We start from the raw sequence: 17,617 nt of genomic DNA on the forward strand, positions 1-17,617 counted from the left end.
CCAAAATTTCTTAATAAATGGACAGAACCATAAAATATGAGAGAGATTTCCTCTCTCCCCACACCCTCTTCAACATCTATTGTGTGTGTGGGGATATATTTTCTGTATTCTGGTAGGGGTAAGGTACCACCTGGTCAGGATTTTTAGGTTTTGTTCTACGACCCTTGCTGATATTAATTCAAAATCTATTCTATTGTATTGTATTTTGTATACAAAAGTAGTGATGCACCAAAATGGAAATTCTGGACCGAAACTGAAAATCCATGATGCACTTGGCCGAAAACGTCTTTCTTTTCCAAATTATTTTAAAATAATTTTTTTTGCATAATTAAGATTACTAAATGAATAAATCTAATTGAAAAACTGCAACCCAATAAAATAACCACACTTTTATTGAATGTGTAATACATTAAAATTGGACAAAAAAAAAATATATCTTAAAAACAATACTTGTAATATGCTACACAATTTTACCAAGAAAAAACAAACAAACAAACAAAAAAACGGAAAAAAAGTATGCTATTTTCGGCCAAAATGTTTCTGCGACCGAAATTTCAGTGCATCCCTACTTAAATGAACTTAAACAGGAGCTCTAGGCTAGCATCAAATTTGAAATATGCTACAGTACACAATGTTACCGAAAATAACAGGCAAAAAAAACCCAAAAAACGAAATAACCAAAAATTCAATTTCTGCAGCCAAAGTTTCGGTGCATCCCTATACAAAAGTACTTATTACGGATTATAGTTTGCCTCTCCTGTACACACAGTAACCAAGTTATTATTAGTAATAATATACAATGAGATTTTCTCAGATACATGCATACCTGCATATGGTAAATTATTGGGTGTATTTCTCATCCTGAGCAAAACAGCAGTGTTTGAAGAGTGCAGGTCTGAATACATGTTTAAACCTTTTGAAAAGTTATTATGGATTTAAAGCATTTTAAAATTACTTTTAGAGGGATATATAATAAAGAAGTTCACTTATTTTACTGTGCAAGTGCCTTCAAAATGGGTTACGTACATCAGTGCTTCACAACCACGGTCCTTAAGTACTTCTCAAGGGGTTAAACAGTTTGTAACTAGCATTGAAGGGACACCGAACCCCAAAAAAAATATTTAGTGATTTAGATAGAGCGTGCAATTTTAAGCAACTTTCTAATTTACTTCTATTATCAATTTTTCTTCGTTCTCTTGCTATCTTTATTTAAAAAAGAAGGCATCTATGCTAAGGAGCCAGCAAATGTTTGGTTCAGAACCATGGACAGCACTTTTTTATTGGTACTTTCCAATCAGCAAGGACAACCCAGGTTGTTGTTCACCAAAAATGGGCCGGCATCTAAACTTACATTCTTGCTTTTCAAATAAACATACCAAGAGAATGAAGAACATTTGATAATAGGAGTACATAGAAAGTTGCTTAAAATTTCATGCTCTGTCTGAATCGCGAAAGAAAAAATTTGGGTTCAGTGTCCCTTTAATTTAAAGGAATTGAAAGGTTATAACTGAAATGTGTACAGGTGAATTTTAATTTGAAATAGCATTTTTGCAATATACTTTCATCAGCCAAAATTCTTCTAGTAAAAGTTATTACTGTTTTTCTGCGGCATACGCACATATGCAGTGAGGGTCCGTGCACTATTCAATCACTACACCTTCTCAGAGAGTCAGTAGTGGATTGTATGACACAAATTAAAGGGATATTCCAGCCAAAATTGGAAACCACATGGGTGTATTTCGGTATTGAACAGAAGCAATTTTGTAATATACATTAGCATTAGCAAAAAGGCTTCTAAGAAAAGCTATATCTGTTTTAAAAAAAAGTGTATTTAAGCATGCACCGTGCACCAGCATTTTAAACACAACACTTGCTCAGAGAGCCTAAGGTGCTTGTACCATCTGCTAATGATTACATTTGTTAATTGCTGACATACAAGCCCCAGTGATGATCTGAGCAGCTGCATTAATAAAAAAATGTGGGTGCAGTGAAAATATCTAGCTATGCTACACATGCACGTGCAGAGAAAAAGGTTAACACTAAAACAGTGATAACTCTTAATAGAAGCGTTTTTGCCAATACATGCATATTGCAAATATCTTTCTATTCAAAAATGCAACAAATCTATGTCCATTTATATTTGGACTGGAATGTCCCTTTAAGTCTTCGAAGAAGCAATATAAACCATTCCAGCTCTCTGAGCATAAGCATAATGTTTGAATACTGGTGCACATGCCCTTACAGGATATGTGCATATGCCTCAGAAACAAAACAGGAACAACTTTTACTATTGTACGGGAATGTCCCTTTAAATATGAGAGGGGGGGGGGACAGCTGGAACATCATCCTCTTGGACATGTAAGCGTCCGTATTCTAACTATGCTAAATCTCAATATAAATGATTGTTGCATTACTTTTTAAATGATATGCATCACTGGGGTTACTGGAAGATATATATTAGTAAACTCATCTATGTATACAAATGAACAAGAAATCAATGCAGAATATATTCCGTTGCTTAGTTACACAAGGTGTCAACCTGTGCTAAAGCAAAATAATGCACGATAGGGGTAAAAAAGTACTGGGGAAAATGCACTGCTTTAGCATGTTAAAGAGATATTCCATTAAAAATTGAAATCCACGTGGAGGCATTTCAGTTTCGATTAGAAGCTTTTTTATATATATACATATATATATATATATATATATACACACATGTATTAGCAAAAATGCATCTTAAAATAGCTATAGCTGTTTCAGAAGTGTATTTAAATATGCAACGTGCACCAGCATTTTAAACACATGACTTGCTCAGAGAGACTACCTGGTAATGACTCAATTTGTAAATTGTTGACATGATACAAGCCCCACTGACGCTTTGATGAGCTGCAGTATTTAAAATGCTGGTGCACTGAGAATATGTAGCTGTGCTTCACATGTACGTGTAGGGAAAAATATTAATAAAAAAAACAGTGATAATTTTTACTAGAAGCATTTTTGCCAATACAGTATATTATAAATATGTTTCTATTCCCAGATGTTATTCATCTATGTGCATTTAAATTTTTACCAAAGTGTCACTTTAATAAATAAAAAAAAATCATGCAGAAATATCTGCTAAAAATGATTAGCGATAAATTTAAAGTGATTATGGTGAGTTCAAGAAGATGCCCAACAGTTCCTTTTGGGTTGCTTAATCTCATCCTTCTTGCCTGGCACAATAAATGTACAATACAGATAGAAGCAGCTTAGCTGAAAAATATCTTTCTGAAAGGATTAATAAAGGATCCTACAAGCTGTTAGATACTGTAATATATCCAATATCCCCCTACTGTATTAGCAAGACAAGAGGGGGGACACAGTAGGTACATAAAGTGCTCTAGAAAAATGCTTATAGAGACCAATTCATGTTCAGAATGCACATGCCAGTTTATAATCTCAGTTTGATTAAAGGGACATTGAAGTCAAAATTAAAAACTTTCATAATTTAGATAAAAAGGGCACAGTTTGTTTTTCAATTTACTTTTAGAAAAATGTACCTATTTCAACTAGTATCCTTTGTTCAAGCTTTCAGTTAGAGCATACTGAGGTAGACATAGAGTGTGCGTGTGTCTTCTAGGAAAATTATAGTGAAAAAAATTACATGCTGCAATTTGTTAGATCATGCGATTTTTTCACTAGTAACCCTGCAGCTGTGTTTAACCCCTTGAGAGCTGCATAGAACTGCTGAGACTGTAGAAGTTTAACAAAGTTGCCACTATCCGGTATAGTCCCTTTAAGAACTATCTGGGAGATATTTGAAAAAATATTTGTTACAATGTTACATATATAGAGCATCAGTAAGTTCTAAATAAACGTTCCAAACCAAATAGCTGTTCAGCACTCAGTGGAGTGAATCCGTGCAGGCTGCTAGGGTCTATACCAAAACCCACTAAATATAGCAAACAATCCAGAATGCAGCAGCACCATATATATAAAAGATTTATTCAAGCCACAAAATTACATACAACGTTTCGGACAACCGTCCTTAGTCATGTATAAAAATAGACTGATACAAATAGGTATATTAAGTGAATTTGTATCAGTGTATTTTTATACATGAAAAAGGACGGTTGTCCGAAACATTGTATGTAATTTTGTGGCTTGAATAAATCTTTTATATATACAGTGCTGCTGCATTCTGGATTGTTTAGTAAGTTCTAAATAAAGTTTCAACAAAAGGATACCAAGAAAGGTAAATTTGATGATAGAAGTAAAGTGGATTTGTTTTTTTTTGGGGGGGGGGGGGGATGCTCTATCTAAAAATAGATCAATGCATTTCACTTTTGAATATAATTGTTTTGTAATATACAGTGCATGCATTGACAAAAATGAGTCTAATAAAAGCTATTACTGTTTTTAGTGTGAGCTTCTATTATGCATGTGCTTCTAAAACATATATAAATATGCTTAATACATATTAAACAGTGTGTCTGCTCAAAGAACTGTTGAACAAACTGCCACTTCTGATTGGCTCACTAGCTGTTTCCTGCTCAGGAGTTCAACACTTGGAACATTAAACACTAAATCTAAATATGTATAGTTGAAAATGTTGTTTAACGTTTGTCCATTCCCCAAAAATGTCCCAAAAATGTCTCAGTTGCACCCTGAATTCAGAAGTCTGCCCATATAACATGCTGAACTGTGATTGCTTGATAAGACTACATATATAGATGAGATCTTGCACACAAAAAAAAAAAACAGGTGATATAAAATACACATACTTAACCCTTTGATGACAGGGTTAATTTGTCTACATCGGAACAACGTTCAGATGTAAACAAATTGAAATCCTGCGATCGTGCAGATGATCGCGAGATTTCAATGATGGGATCGGGTCAGGGGGGCGTCCCTATGACGCTAGGCATGCCCTCCAGACCACGATCGCATCCTAGAAGCACCATTGGCTTCAGTACAGGCAAACGGCTAGGATATTCTATTCTGTCCTAACAGTGCTAAAGCCCGGCTCAGTTAGGACGGAATAGAATGTCATAACGGCGTTAAAAGGTTAAAGGGATAGCAAACTAAAAAATGTTTTAATATTTTTTTAAAACTTCATTCAAAATATTATACATATTTGTAATAAGTACCTATTAAAAGTTTAATATCCATTTCTTGATATTGCTCATCAAAAATCCTTATTTCGCCAAACCCATTTTTTGCTCATTATGTGGGACCTATAATGATGTAGTGGGAACTACAAGCCCCAGAAATGAGAATAGCATTACAGCAGACTCTCAGCAAGTATTAGACACATGCATATGGCAGTTTTATTAGCAAAAGGTGGCGGCTGCTTGTGGCATTCAGCTCATTTCTGAGCCAGATTTCTTCTTGTGAAAGTGCAACAAATTAAAATCTGTGCAAATCCAGACAGTTAAATAAAAACAAGGCTCTATTTCTGTTTAAATTATGTGATAGCAAAAATACTAAAAATTCTCCGGCATTTTGGTTAAGTTTTTCTCTGAAAGTCCTAGTAATGAAATTGTAATATAAAATGCATTGTAAAACACTTTTGCAATATACTTTTATTATTTATTTTGCCCACTTTTCCTGTTTTAAGTCTTAAAAGTGTCAATTTTCCATTCATGTAATCTGAAAGAGAACATGCAGGTATTAATCTATTCTAATAATACTCAGACCTTGCTGATATGTTTATCTATTGGAAGATTGCAGACAAATAATCTTGTGTTTACTGTCCCTTTAATGTGTTCCCAATGATTCATTTTAAGTGTATTAGTTAAGTGTTCACAAATACCTAATTTACCTTTATTTTTACAATTGAAACAGCAGCCTTTTCTCCAATGAAACCACTACCTACACTAAAAACATACAAATACTGCAGTATCCTCTGCGGAAAAGTCATGTAAACGAGATAAAGCTGTAGAAATCAATATCCCACACCATTTAAAAGGCTGTAACACTGTGAACTCTGTTTGCCTCAGTTCATTTTCATGTAAAAAAAAAAAAAAAAAAAAGTTAAAATGACTATGGTTTACCGCTGCAATTTCTAAGTCGTCCGGGACCACTGGAAATTATATATATATATATATATATATACGCACACACTTTTCTCTCCCTCTCAAAAAAAAAAAAGATACCTGGTTCCTAGATTTTGAACTTATTTGTCAAGCCTGCCATATAAAACTAATTTCACATAGAATTATACACTAAAAAAATAAAAATAAGCTTTAGTGGGACTCTAAAACCCTATTAGTAATCCTTTATTGACAAGATCTTACTAAAAGCTTATTGTCACAAGCAGCTTATCAAAGCATTCTAAATGGTTCATCTGCTTGCAGTTTTTACGTTATTTAAACCTCCAATCAATTCCAAAATGTCAAAACAAAGCTACTAAATAAGTTGGAACACAATATCCAATAAGTATGTACTCTAATACAATCAGAAAGGCAAACACAAGTCTGTATTGTATACATTATAAAGTTACAAAGAAAATGTTTATATTTAAATCTATTTTGCTTTTTTTTTTTTTTTTTTTACTTTGTAACTCTTTGATAGTAGTAAACATTACTGTTGCTATAATGTACATACCACAAAGATTGTCTTGTATCTTTTCTATAGAAAGACAAATCTGTAAAGGTGAGTTTTCTCCTACACTTGGTAAGCAATAGATCATTAACAACACCTGAAACTATGTTTTTTGTTTTTTAAGAGACTTAACTGTTTAAGGTCAAGAACAAAACAAGCAATATCTTTCTTGCTATAGATTGTACAAAAAAAGCAATATCTTTCTTGCTATAGATTGTACAAATGTATCCCTTTTCATTGATATTCTCAGTACTCAAATGGACACAGTGCAAAACATTTTTTTCATATAAACATTTTGAAAATATGTTCTTTACATAAAAAGGGTTAAGTAAAAGCTGTTAAAAGTTGAAATTAAACAAACAGGAAGTGCATGATTGTGCACTGTGACTTTGCTGCTCATTGGCTAATAAGATAAAAAATAGCTGTTGGTTTATTCTGCATTGAAACATACAATTGAAAAAAAAAAAAAAAACTCATCCATATGTTCTGGAACATGTTCCTTTAATACACAATTCAGCTAGTCTTTTGGAAACAGGAGAATTATCAAAAAGAAATAAAAGGATATGATACTTATATATTTTATTTTAAAAGTTGATGTTCCAATGCAAAATACTAAATTTACATAAAATATTATATCTCAACATAAAAAAATAATTATGAATAAAAAAAAACGTATAAACACACACACAGCTGTGATAATATATATTTTTATTGATTAATGTTTAATATTATTAATGCAATTTGTAGTCTGACGTGCTATAAAACAAACTAAAATCTTGAAGTTGTCATATAGATATTTAAAGCTGCAATGTTAAGGGGATATTAAAGGGGCATGGAATTCAAAATTATACTTACATGATTTAGGCATGCAATTTAAAGAGACATTTCGATTAAATTAAAAGGACAAGAAACCCCAAAATTTTCTTTCATGTTTCGGGAAGAACATACAATTTTAAACAACTTTCCTATTTACTTAGATTATAAAATGTTCTTCATTCTCTTATTATCATTTGCTGAAGGAAGGGCATTGCTCTACTGGCAGCTAGCTGAACACATCTAGTTAGCCAATAACAATAGACAAATGTGAGCAGGCACCAATCAGCAGCTAGCTCCCACTAGTTTAGGATAAGTGTGTAGAGGGAAATCAATGTTTGTTCAGGGATCGGAAATCGGGAGGGGGAGAGGGTGTTGAGGGGGGGGGCAGCTACACTACAGATAAAATGTTTTTTTTTATAAAATAAGCCATAGTTTTTGAGGAAACTGGGTAATGGCAGACAGCTGCCAGTACCCAAGATGGTGGAAAATAGGTAGAGGGGGAGGGTTAGAGAGCTGTATGGGGGGATCAGGGAGGTTGGGGGCTAAGGGGTATCCATCACTGCAAAATAAATATATAAAAATTAAAAAAAAAATACTTTTATTTTAGTGCTAGCAAACTTTCTGCCAGTACTTAAAGTGAAAGTAAATCCTAGATCCAAGATACTTCATGTAGAAATCTCCTTTATTTGATTAATTCGATCGCCCTTTTTAGCTGCTACAGCAGCCCAAGGCTAAAAAAAATTTTGTCTAAGAGGTGACGTTTTCACCTCTTAGCCAATAGCCATGCGATAAATCCGGCTTGGCGCCCATGGGAGCCGGATTTACCGCACTGCTATTGGCTAAGAGGTGAAAACGTCACCTCTTAGCCAAATTTTTTTTTAGCCGTGCTCTGCTGTAAGAGCTAAGAGTGGCAATCGATTGAATCAAATAAAGGAGCTTTCTACATGAAGTATCTTATACTTCATGAATGAAAATGCCCTTTATTTGTTTCAAAAGTCAATCCTAGCGTTTGTAAAATGTGGGGGAGGGAAGAGAGCTGTTTGAGGGGGGTCAGGGTGGGATGTGTCAGGTGGGAGGCTGATCTCTACACTAAAGCTAAAGTTAACCTTACAAGCTACCTAATTAACCCCTTAAATGCTGGGCATAATACAAGTGTGGTGCACAGCGACATTTAGCAGCCTTCTAATTACCAAAAAGCAATGCCAAAGCCATATATGTCTGCTATTTCTGAACAAAGGGGATCCCAGAGAATCATTTACAACCATTTGTGCCATGATTGCACTAACTGTTTGTAAATAATTTCAGTGAGAACCCTAAAATTGTGAAAAAGTGAACGACTTTTTTTTTATTTGATCGCATTTCACGGTGAAATGGTGGCATGAAATATACTAAAATTGGCCTAGATCAATACTTTGGGTTATCTACTGCACTACACTAAAGCTAAAATTAACCATACAAGCTACCCAATTAACTCCTTACCTGCTGGGCATAATACAAGTGTGGTGCGCAGCAGCATTTAGCAGCCTTCTAATTACTAAAAAGCAATGCCAAAGCCATATAAGTCTGCTATTTCTGAACAAAGGGGATCCCAGAGAAGCATTTACAACCATTTGTGCCATAATTGCACAAGCTGTTTGTAAATAATTTCAGTGAGAAACCTAAAGTTTGTGAAAAAAATGAATTTGTTTTTTTATTTGATCGCATTTGGCGGTGAAATGGTGGCATGAAATATACCAAAATGGGCCTAGAATAATACTTTGGGATGTCTTCTAAAAATATATATATACATGTGAAGGGTTATTCAGGGATTGTTGACAGATGTCAGTGTCCCAATGTAACTATCGCTAATTTTGAAAAATAAAATGGTTATGAAATAGCAAAGTGCTACTTGTACTTATTGCCCTATAACTTCCAAAAAAAGCAAAGCTCATGTAAACATTGGGTATTTCTAAACTCAGGACAAAAATTAGAAACTATTTAGCATGGTTTTTTTTGGTGGTTGTAGATGTGTAACAGATTTTGGGGGTCAAAGTTAGAAAAAGTGTTTTTTTTTTCCCATTTGTTCATCATATTTTAGAATTATTTATAGCAAATTATAAGATATGATGAAATAGTGGTATCTTTATAAAGTACATTTAATGGCGAGAAAAACAGTATATAATATGTGTGGGTACAGTAAATGAGTAAGAGGAAAATTATAGCTAAACACAAACACAGCAGAAATGTAAAAATAGCCCTGGTCCCAAACGGTCAACAAATGGAAAAGTGATTTGGTCACTAAGGGGTTAAACGTACATGTTTCAGATAGTACATGGAATTTTAAGACACCTTTTAATTTACTCCTGTTGTAAAATGTACTTTGTTCTCTTGGTATCCTTTGCATATTTATATAGGTTCAGGAGCAGCAATGCACTGCTGGGTGCTAGCTGATGATTGGTGGCTACATGCATATGCTTTTTGTCATAGCTCGCCAGATGTTTTCAGCTAGCTCCCAGTAGTGCATTGCTGCTCTGGAGCAGAGGTTAAAGGTACACTGAACCCAAAAAATTTCTTTTGTAATTCAGATAGAGCATGAATTTTTAAGCAACTTTCTAATTTACTCCTATTATCAAATTTTCTTTATTCTCTTGGTATCTTTATTTGAAATGTAAGAATCTAAGTTTAGATGCCGGCCCATTTTTGGTGAACAACCTGGGTTGTCCTTGCTGATTGGTGGAAAAAAATCCATCCACCAATCAAAAAGTGCTGTCCAGAGTTCTTAACCCAAAAAAGCTTAGATGGCTTTTATTTCAAATAAAGATAGCAAGAGAACGAAGAAAAATTGATAATAGGAGTAAATAAGAAAGTTGCTTAAAATTGCATGCGCTATCTGAATCACAAAAGAAAAAAATTGGGTTCAGTGTCCCTTTAACTATGGGTTCGATCACAAACCTTTAGAAAAACATATACCGAAGTGAGAAACAAGTATATTTACATTTTGCAGTGACTGTTATGTGCACCAGTGTAATAACACACTAAGGGTTAACTAGTTGTCTACTGAAGTGAGAAACAAGTATATTTACATTTTGCAGTGACTGTTATGTGCAGCAGTGTAATAACACACTAAGGGTTAACTAGTTGTCTACCGAAATGAGAAACAAGTATATTTACATTTTGCAGTGACTGTTATGTGCAGCAGTGTAATAACACACTAAGGGTTAACTAGTTGTCTACCGAAATGAGAAACAAGTATATTTACATTTTGCAGTGACTGTTATGTGCAGCAGTGTAATAACACACTAAGGGTTAATTAGTTGTCTACTGAAGTGAGAAACAAGTATATTTACATTTTGCAGTGACTGTTATGTGCAGCAGTGTAATAACACACTAAGGGTTAACTAGTTGTCTACTGAAGTTAGAAACAAGTATATTTACATTTTGTAGTGACTGTTATGTGCAGCAGTGTAATAACACACAAAGGGTTAACTAGTTGTCTACTGAAGTGAGAAACAAGTATATTTACATTTTGCAGTGACTGTTATGTGCAGCAGTGTAATAACACACTAAGGGTTAACTAGTTGTCTACCGAAATGAGAAACAAGTATATTTACATTTTGCAGTGACTGTTATGTGCAGCAGTGTAATAACACACTAAGGGTTAACTAGTTGTCTACCGAAGTGAGAAACAAGTATATTTACATTTTGCAGTGACTGTTATGTGCAGCAGTGTAATAACACACTAAGGGTTAACTAGTTGTCTACTGAAGTGAGAAACAAGTATATTTACATTTTGTAGTGACTGTTATGTGCAGCAGTGTAATAACACACTAAGGGTTAACTAGTTGTCTACTGAAGTGAGAAACAAGTATATTTACATTTTGTAGTGACTGTTATGTGCAGCAGTGTAATAACACACTAAGGGTTAACTAGTTGTCTACTGAAGTGAGAAACAAGTATATTTACATTTTGTAGTGACTGTTATGTGCAGCAGTGTAATAACACACTAAGGGTTAACTAGTTGTCTACTGAAGTTAGAAACAAGTATATTTACATTTTGGGTTTCTTTAAAGAAAATCAGAGAAAAGCATAGCTATAAAGATAACAAAATCACTTGATACATATAAAGAAATAATTATTTTACAGGACATTTGTGCAATTCTATGTTTGTCATTAATGCTCATGAACAAAAACATGACCCTTTTCTTTCAAGACATCTTTAGTTATGACTTCTGAAATGTATGTGAGAATAAAAGTTTGCCAGTCCTGTTAGTATCTGAGCACAGAAGATTTGACAAGGTTCAGCATGAGGAAATGAACATCTTTAGATAAATAAATAAATAAAACCGTCCTGCAAATGTCAGAACTGCAACATTGTGTGATAAAAGCCCCATACTACTTAAAGGGATAGTCTAGTCAAAATTACACTTTAATGATTCAGATACAGCATGCAATTTTAAGCAACTTTCTAATTTACTCCTATTATCAATGTTTCTTTGTTGTCTTGGTATCTTTTTTTGAAAAAACAAGAATGTACATTTAGGAGTCAGCCCATTTTTGGCTCAGCACCTGAATAGTGCTTGCTGATTGGTGTCTAAATGTAGCCACCAATAAGCAAGCGCTACCCAGGTGCTGAACCAAAAATGGGTCGGCTTGTAAGTTTCTGCGTTTTCAAATAAAGATACCAAGAGAACTAAAATTGATAATAGGAGTAAATTAGAAAGTTGCTTAAAATTGCATGCTCTATCTGAATCATAATTTTGTTTACTAGACTATCCCTTTAAATTTGGGGCTGTTACCTTCTGATTTTCTGTCAAGTAGGGTTGCCACCCATCCCTTAAAATACAGAACACTTATAAGTTACACATGCTGCAGGGTGTGCAGGGAGGAATGTGACTAGTGCTGTCCAGAAACACAATACATGTTCCTCCCTGCAGCATGTGTAACTCATAAGTGTTCAGGAAAACATGGCTGAGGTGGCAACCCTACTGTCAAGGCCACTGGTGAATGCTTCATATACTTGGCAGCCATATTGGATGATACGCTGTAACACATTACTTATTAAAATGGTCACCATTTGTATAACACATATTCATAGTACTCAGTGTCTTTAATAATAATTTTTAATAATAAAAAGACAGAAGTCTCCTTTTTTAAAACATAGTCCCTGCTGCTTAAATTACTTAATTTCAATTAAAAATAGTCATGTCAACATTCATCTCCCATTATGTCCAAAAATGCATCCCAGTTAGGGACATATGTTAAGAATTATGCTTATATTATAATACCATTACTCCTATAAAAAACACAATATAAACACAGTGCTTTTGAAGACTTGTAAGATAGATTAAAGGGACATTAAACATATCTTGCTTTTATGTAATAATTGTGCTTGTCCCACGCTCTATAGGAATTAGGCAATTTGCTGTTTTATGTCCCTTTAAATTATTAAACCAAGGTTACTCTTAGCACCTGCTACACTGAGGCTGGAATACATTATTATACCTACTGTTTCCTAAATGCTAAGCTAAATATGAGCTGAAAATGGTGCATACACAATGGTTTCACTATACACTTACATGTCTCCCATTCCTGTGTCTATCTTTTTCAGGGACTTGACGTTTTCATCCATTTTCAAAAATAAATCCTGTATTTAAAGGAAAAAAACAAAACAAATTAGTATCACCAGTATCACAAATCTCATCTACACACACTGAGGAAGAGGGGATTTAATCTCAATAAATATATTTGTTCTCACACTTACACACATTTATACACACATTGTTACACACACAAATATGCACAAACACACACATTTATACACACACACACATGCAAATACATATACATGCAAACATATAAATACAGATATGAATACACACATGCAAATACATATACATGCAAACATATAAATACAGGTATGCATACACAGATACACAGATCCAAATACATATACATGCAAATATATAAACACAGATATGCATACACAAACACATACACACACATATACACATGCAAATACATATACATGCAAACATATAAACAGAGATATGCATACACAAACACATATACACATGAAAATACATATAAATGCCAACATATAAACACAGACACATGCAAACACACTAACACACACACAAACACATACACTATATACATATGCAAATACATATTCATGCAAACACATACACACAGATATGCATATACAAACAGATATACACACATACACACACCGACACGCACACACATACATACAAATACATATGCATGCAAACATATACAAACAGATATGCATACACAAACACATATATACACACAAAAATACATATACATGCAAACACAAACACACAGATATACAGATATACACTGATACGCACATACACACGCAACTTAATATACATGCAAACACATACACACAGATATGCAAACACACATAAACATATACACACATACACCCAGATATGCAAAATACATAAACATATGCACACAGACACACAAGCAAACACATACACATAGATATGCAAACACACATAAACATATAGACACACACACAAGCAAACACATACACACAGATATGCAAACACACATAAACATATAGACACACACACCACAAACAAACACAAGAAAATACATACACGCAGATATTCAAACACACACAAACACACACACACACACACACAAGCAAACACATACACACAGATATTCAAACACACATAAACATACACACACACACACACCACAAATACATACAAACACATACACACAGATATGCAAACACACACACACACCACAAACACACACAAGCAAATACATACACGCAGATATGCAAACACACATAAACATATACACACACAAACAGACACACCAGACACACACACACAAGCAAGCACATACACACAGATATGCAAACACATATAAGCACATATATACACAAACACATACAGATATAAGAGCACCCACACACAAATAAACATGCACAAACACATATACACACACATGCAAACACACAATCAGAATTAAATAAAATTACAAACTTTATCACATAATTTCTCGATAGATATATCAATTACAAAAACCTGGTTGTGTGTTATATTCTATATACAATATACCTTGATAAAACATATGAAAAAAAATATAACATGTTGGTTGAAACCAAACCAAGGGTGATGTCCTTGTACAAATAAGTACTGCACATCTTATTCATGTTAGTGGTTACATTATAATTTTCTCTAACATTGTTCTTGAAAAGAATTTAGATATAAAGAAACAATATATAACATACAGGGAGTGCAGAATTATTAGGCAAATGAGTATTTTGACCACATCATCCTCTTTATGCATGTTGTCTTACTCCAAGCTGTATAGGCTCGAAAGCCTACTACCAATTAAGCATATTAGGTGATGTGCATCTCTGTAATGAGAAGGAGTGTGGTCAAATGACATCAACACCCTATATCAGGTGTGCATAATTATTAGGCAACTTCCTTTCCTTTGGCAAAATGGGTCAAAAGAAGGACTTGACAGGCTCAGAAAAGTCAAAAATAGTGAGATATCTTGCAGAGGGATGCAGCACTCTTAAAATTGCAAAGCTTCTGAAGCGTGATCATCGAACAATCAAGCGTTTCATTCAAAATAGTCAACAGGGTCGCAAGAAGCGTGTGGAAAAACCAAGGCGCAAAATAACTGCCCATGAACTGAGAAAAGTCAAGCGTGCAGCTGCCAAGATGCCACTTGCCATCAGTTTGGCCATATTTCAGAGCTGCAACATCACTGGAGTGCCCAAAAGCACAAGGTGTGGAATACTCAGAGACATGGTCAAGGTAAGAAAAGCTGAAAGACGACCACCACTGAACAAGACACACAAGCTGAAATGTCAAGACTGGGCCAAGAAATATCTCAAGACTGATTTTTCTAAGGTTTTATGGACTGATGAAATGAGAGTGAGTCTTGATGGGCCAGATGGATGGGCCCGTGGCTGGATTGGTAAAGGACAGAGAGCTCCAGTCCGACTCAGACGCCAGCAAGGTGGAGGTGGAGTACTGGTTTGGGCTGGTATCATCAAAGATGAGCTTGTGGGGCCTTTTCGGGTTGAGGATGGAGTCAAGCTCAACTCCCAGTCCTACTGCCAGTTTCTGGAAGACACCTTCTTCAAGCAGTGGTACAGGAAGAAGTCTGCATCCTTCAAGAAAAACATGATTTTCATGCAGGACAATGCTCCATCACACGCGTCCAAGTACTCCACAGCGTGGCTGGCAAGAAAGGATATAAAAGAAGAAAATCTAATGACATGGCCTCCTTGTTCACCTGATCTGAACCCCATTGAGAACCTGTGGTCCATCATCAAATGTGAGATTTACCAGGAGGGAAAACAGTACACCTCTCTGAACAGTGTCTGGGAGGCTGTGGTTGCTGCTGCACGCAATGTTGATGGTGAACAGATCAAAACACTGACAGAATCCATGGATGGCAGGCTTTTGAGTGTCCTTGCAAAGAAAGGTGGCTATATTGGTCACTGATTTGTTTTGTTTTTTGTTTTTGAATGTCAGAAATGTATATTTGTGAATGTTGAGATGTTATATTGGTTTCACTGGTAAAAATAAATAATTGAAATGGATATATATTTGTTTTTTGTTAAGTTGCCTAATAATTATGCACAGTAATAGTCACCTGCACACACAGATATCCCCCTAAAATAGCTATAACTAAAAACAAACTAAAAACTACTTCCAAAACTATTCAGCTTTGATATTAATGAGTTTTTTGGGTTCATTGAGAACATGGTTGTTGTTCAATAATAAAATTAATCCTCAAAAATACAACTTGCCTAATAATTCTGCACTCCCTGTAGTTCTATAAAAGAAATATTACATCTGCTTCCAAAACGACCATTACTGGGCTAGTTATGATGCTTAATACATCAGGTTCAACCTTTGGGATTACTTTAGGGACTGTAAAATCAAAGTTAAAGTTAAACGGAATGCAGAGTGCTTGAAAATGTAATTTATTTTTCAATTTACTTCTATTATCAATTTTGCTCCCTTTTTTTGTATCCTTTGTTAAGTAGTAGGTGAGCTCAGGAGCGTGCACGTGTCTGTATTCATCTAGCAGCAGTGTTTGCTAAAATGATATTAGCAATGTTATACATTTTTGCAAATACTGCTGCCATAGAATGCTAAAGGCATGTGCATACTCTAAGCTCCCATCAACCTACCTAGGTCTATTCTTTAACAAACAAATTTGATAACAGAAATAAGTTAAAAATGTTCTTAAAATTGCACACTCTGTCTGAATCATGCATGTTAATTATTTTTACTTTACTGTCTCTTTAAACTTTATATTACAGCAACTACAGCTCATTTTGTGCTAGATTACAAGTGGAGCGCAAATTTATTGGGCACCCGTAAATGGGCTAAATAAGCTACCGCAAATAAGCTACCGTTATTGCTACCGCAAACTCGCAGTAGCAAATTAGCGCTGCAAGAATTAACCAGAGGTCATTAGGGGCATTAGAAAAAAAACAGCACTGAAGAGTGCCTTTACATAGCGGTGTATTGGAACTGTGTGTTCCCTGTAAATATATATGTAAATGAATATATAAATGTATATTTATGTGTTAATGTGCATATATACATAATATTAACACATAAATATATATGTATGTAAGCATATACATATATATTTACAATCTGCTGCCCATCACTTCGCGACTTACCCCCTTCAATGCACTAGTTCTCATGCCGTGTCTCACGCCATGACAATAAGGCTCACATTGGAGCCTATGGAAGCACGCTCTCGTGAGCGCAAAGCCTCCATGCAATGCGAACGCGAGGTTGCATTTGCATTGCTGCTAACTTGTAATGCCAGCACACATTTGCGTGTGCTGGTATTACTCAGTGGATTGCAAATTTCGCTTTTGCGAAAGCAATATTTTGCGCTACATTTGTAATCTAGCCCTTAATCAGTAAAAAATACTAGACAATAAAAACTAAAGTTACACCAAATTTCATAAAGATTGGTGCATTTCTTTTTGCTGTAGCTTAGGCTAATCATTTTCAATGTTAAAAGAAAGTGAAAAATATATTTTATTCGACTCAATAATTAAAATAAATGCTTCAAATGTTTCATATATCCTGTCACTGAGAGTGCCCACAAAACTGACAAATTTGTTCCTGTAATCTAAAGTTAAATAACATTTTATTTCATTTTAAATCTTTGTTCCCCCCTGCAAAGAGCTTAAACA

The 17,617-nt window shown here is 34.5% G+C and overlaps 1 protein-coding gene across 4 annotated transcripts in view; it reads right to left on the minus strand.

Annotated features, from left to right (window-relative positions):
* Positions 1–17,617, minus strand: part of JAKMIP1 (janus kinase and microtubule interacting protein 1) — a 441,501-nt gene that overhangs the window by 411,032 nt on the left and 12,852 nt on the right. For all 4 annotated transcript variants that reach the window (XM_053704153.1, XM_053704152.1, XM_053704150.1 and 1 more), the window contains exon 2: positions 12,957–13,024. The gene's annotated coding sequence lies outside the window, so the exon portion shown is untranslated. The remainder of the gene's footprint in view (positions 1–12,956; positions 13,025–17,617) is intronic.

This window comes from Bombina bombina, chromosome 2 (genome assembly GCF_027579735.1).
Source record: "Bombina bombina isolate aBomBom1 chromosome 2, aBomBom1.pri, whole genome shotgun sequence".
NCBI lineage: Eukaryota > Metazoa > Chordata > Amphibia > Anura > Bombinatoridae > Bombina > Bombina bombina.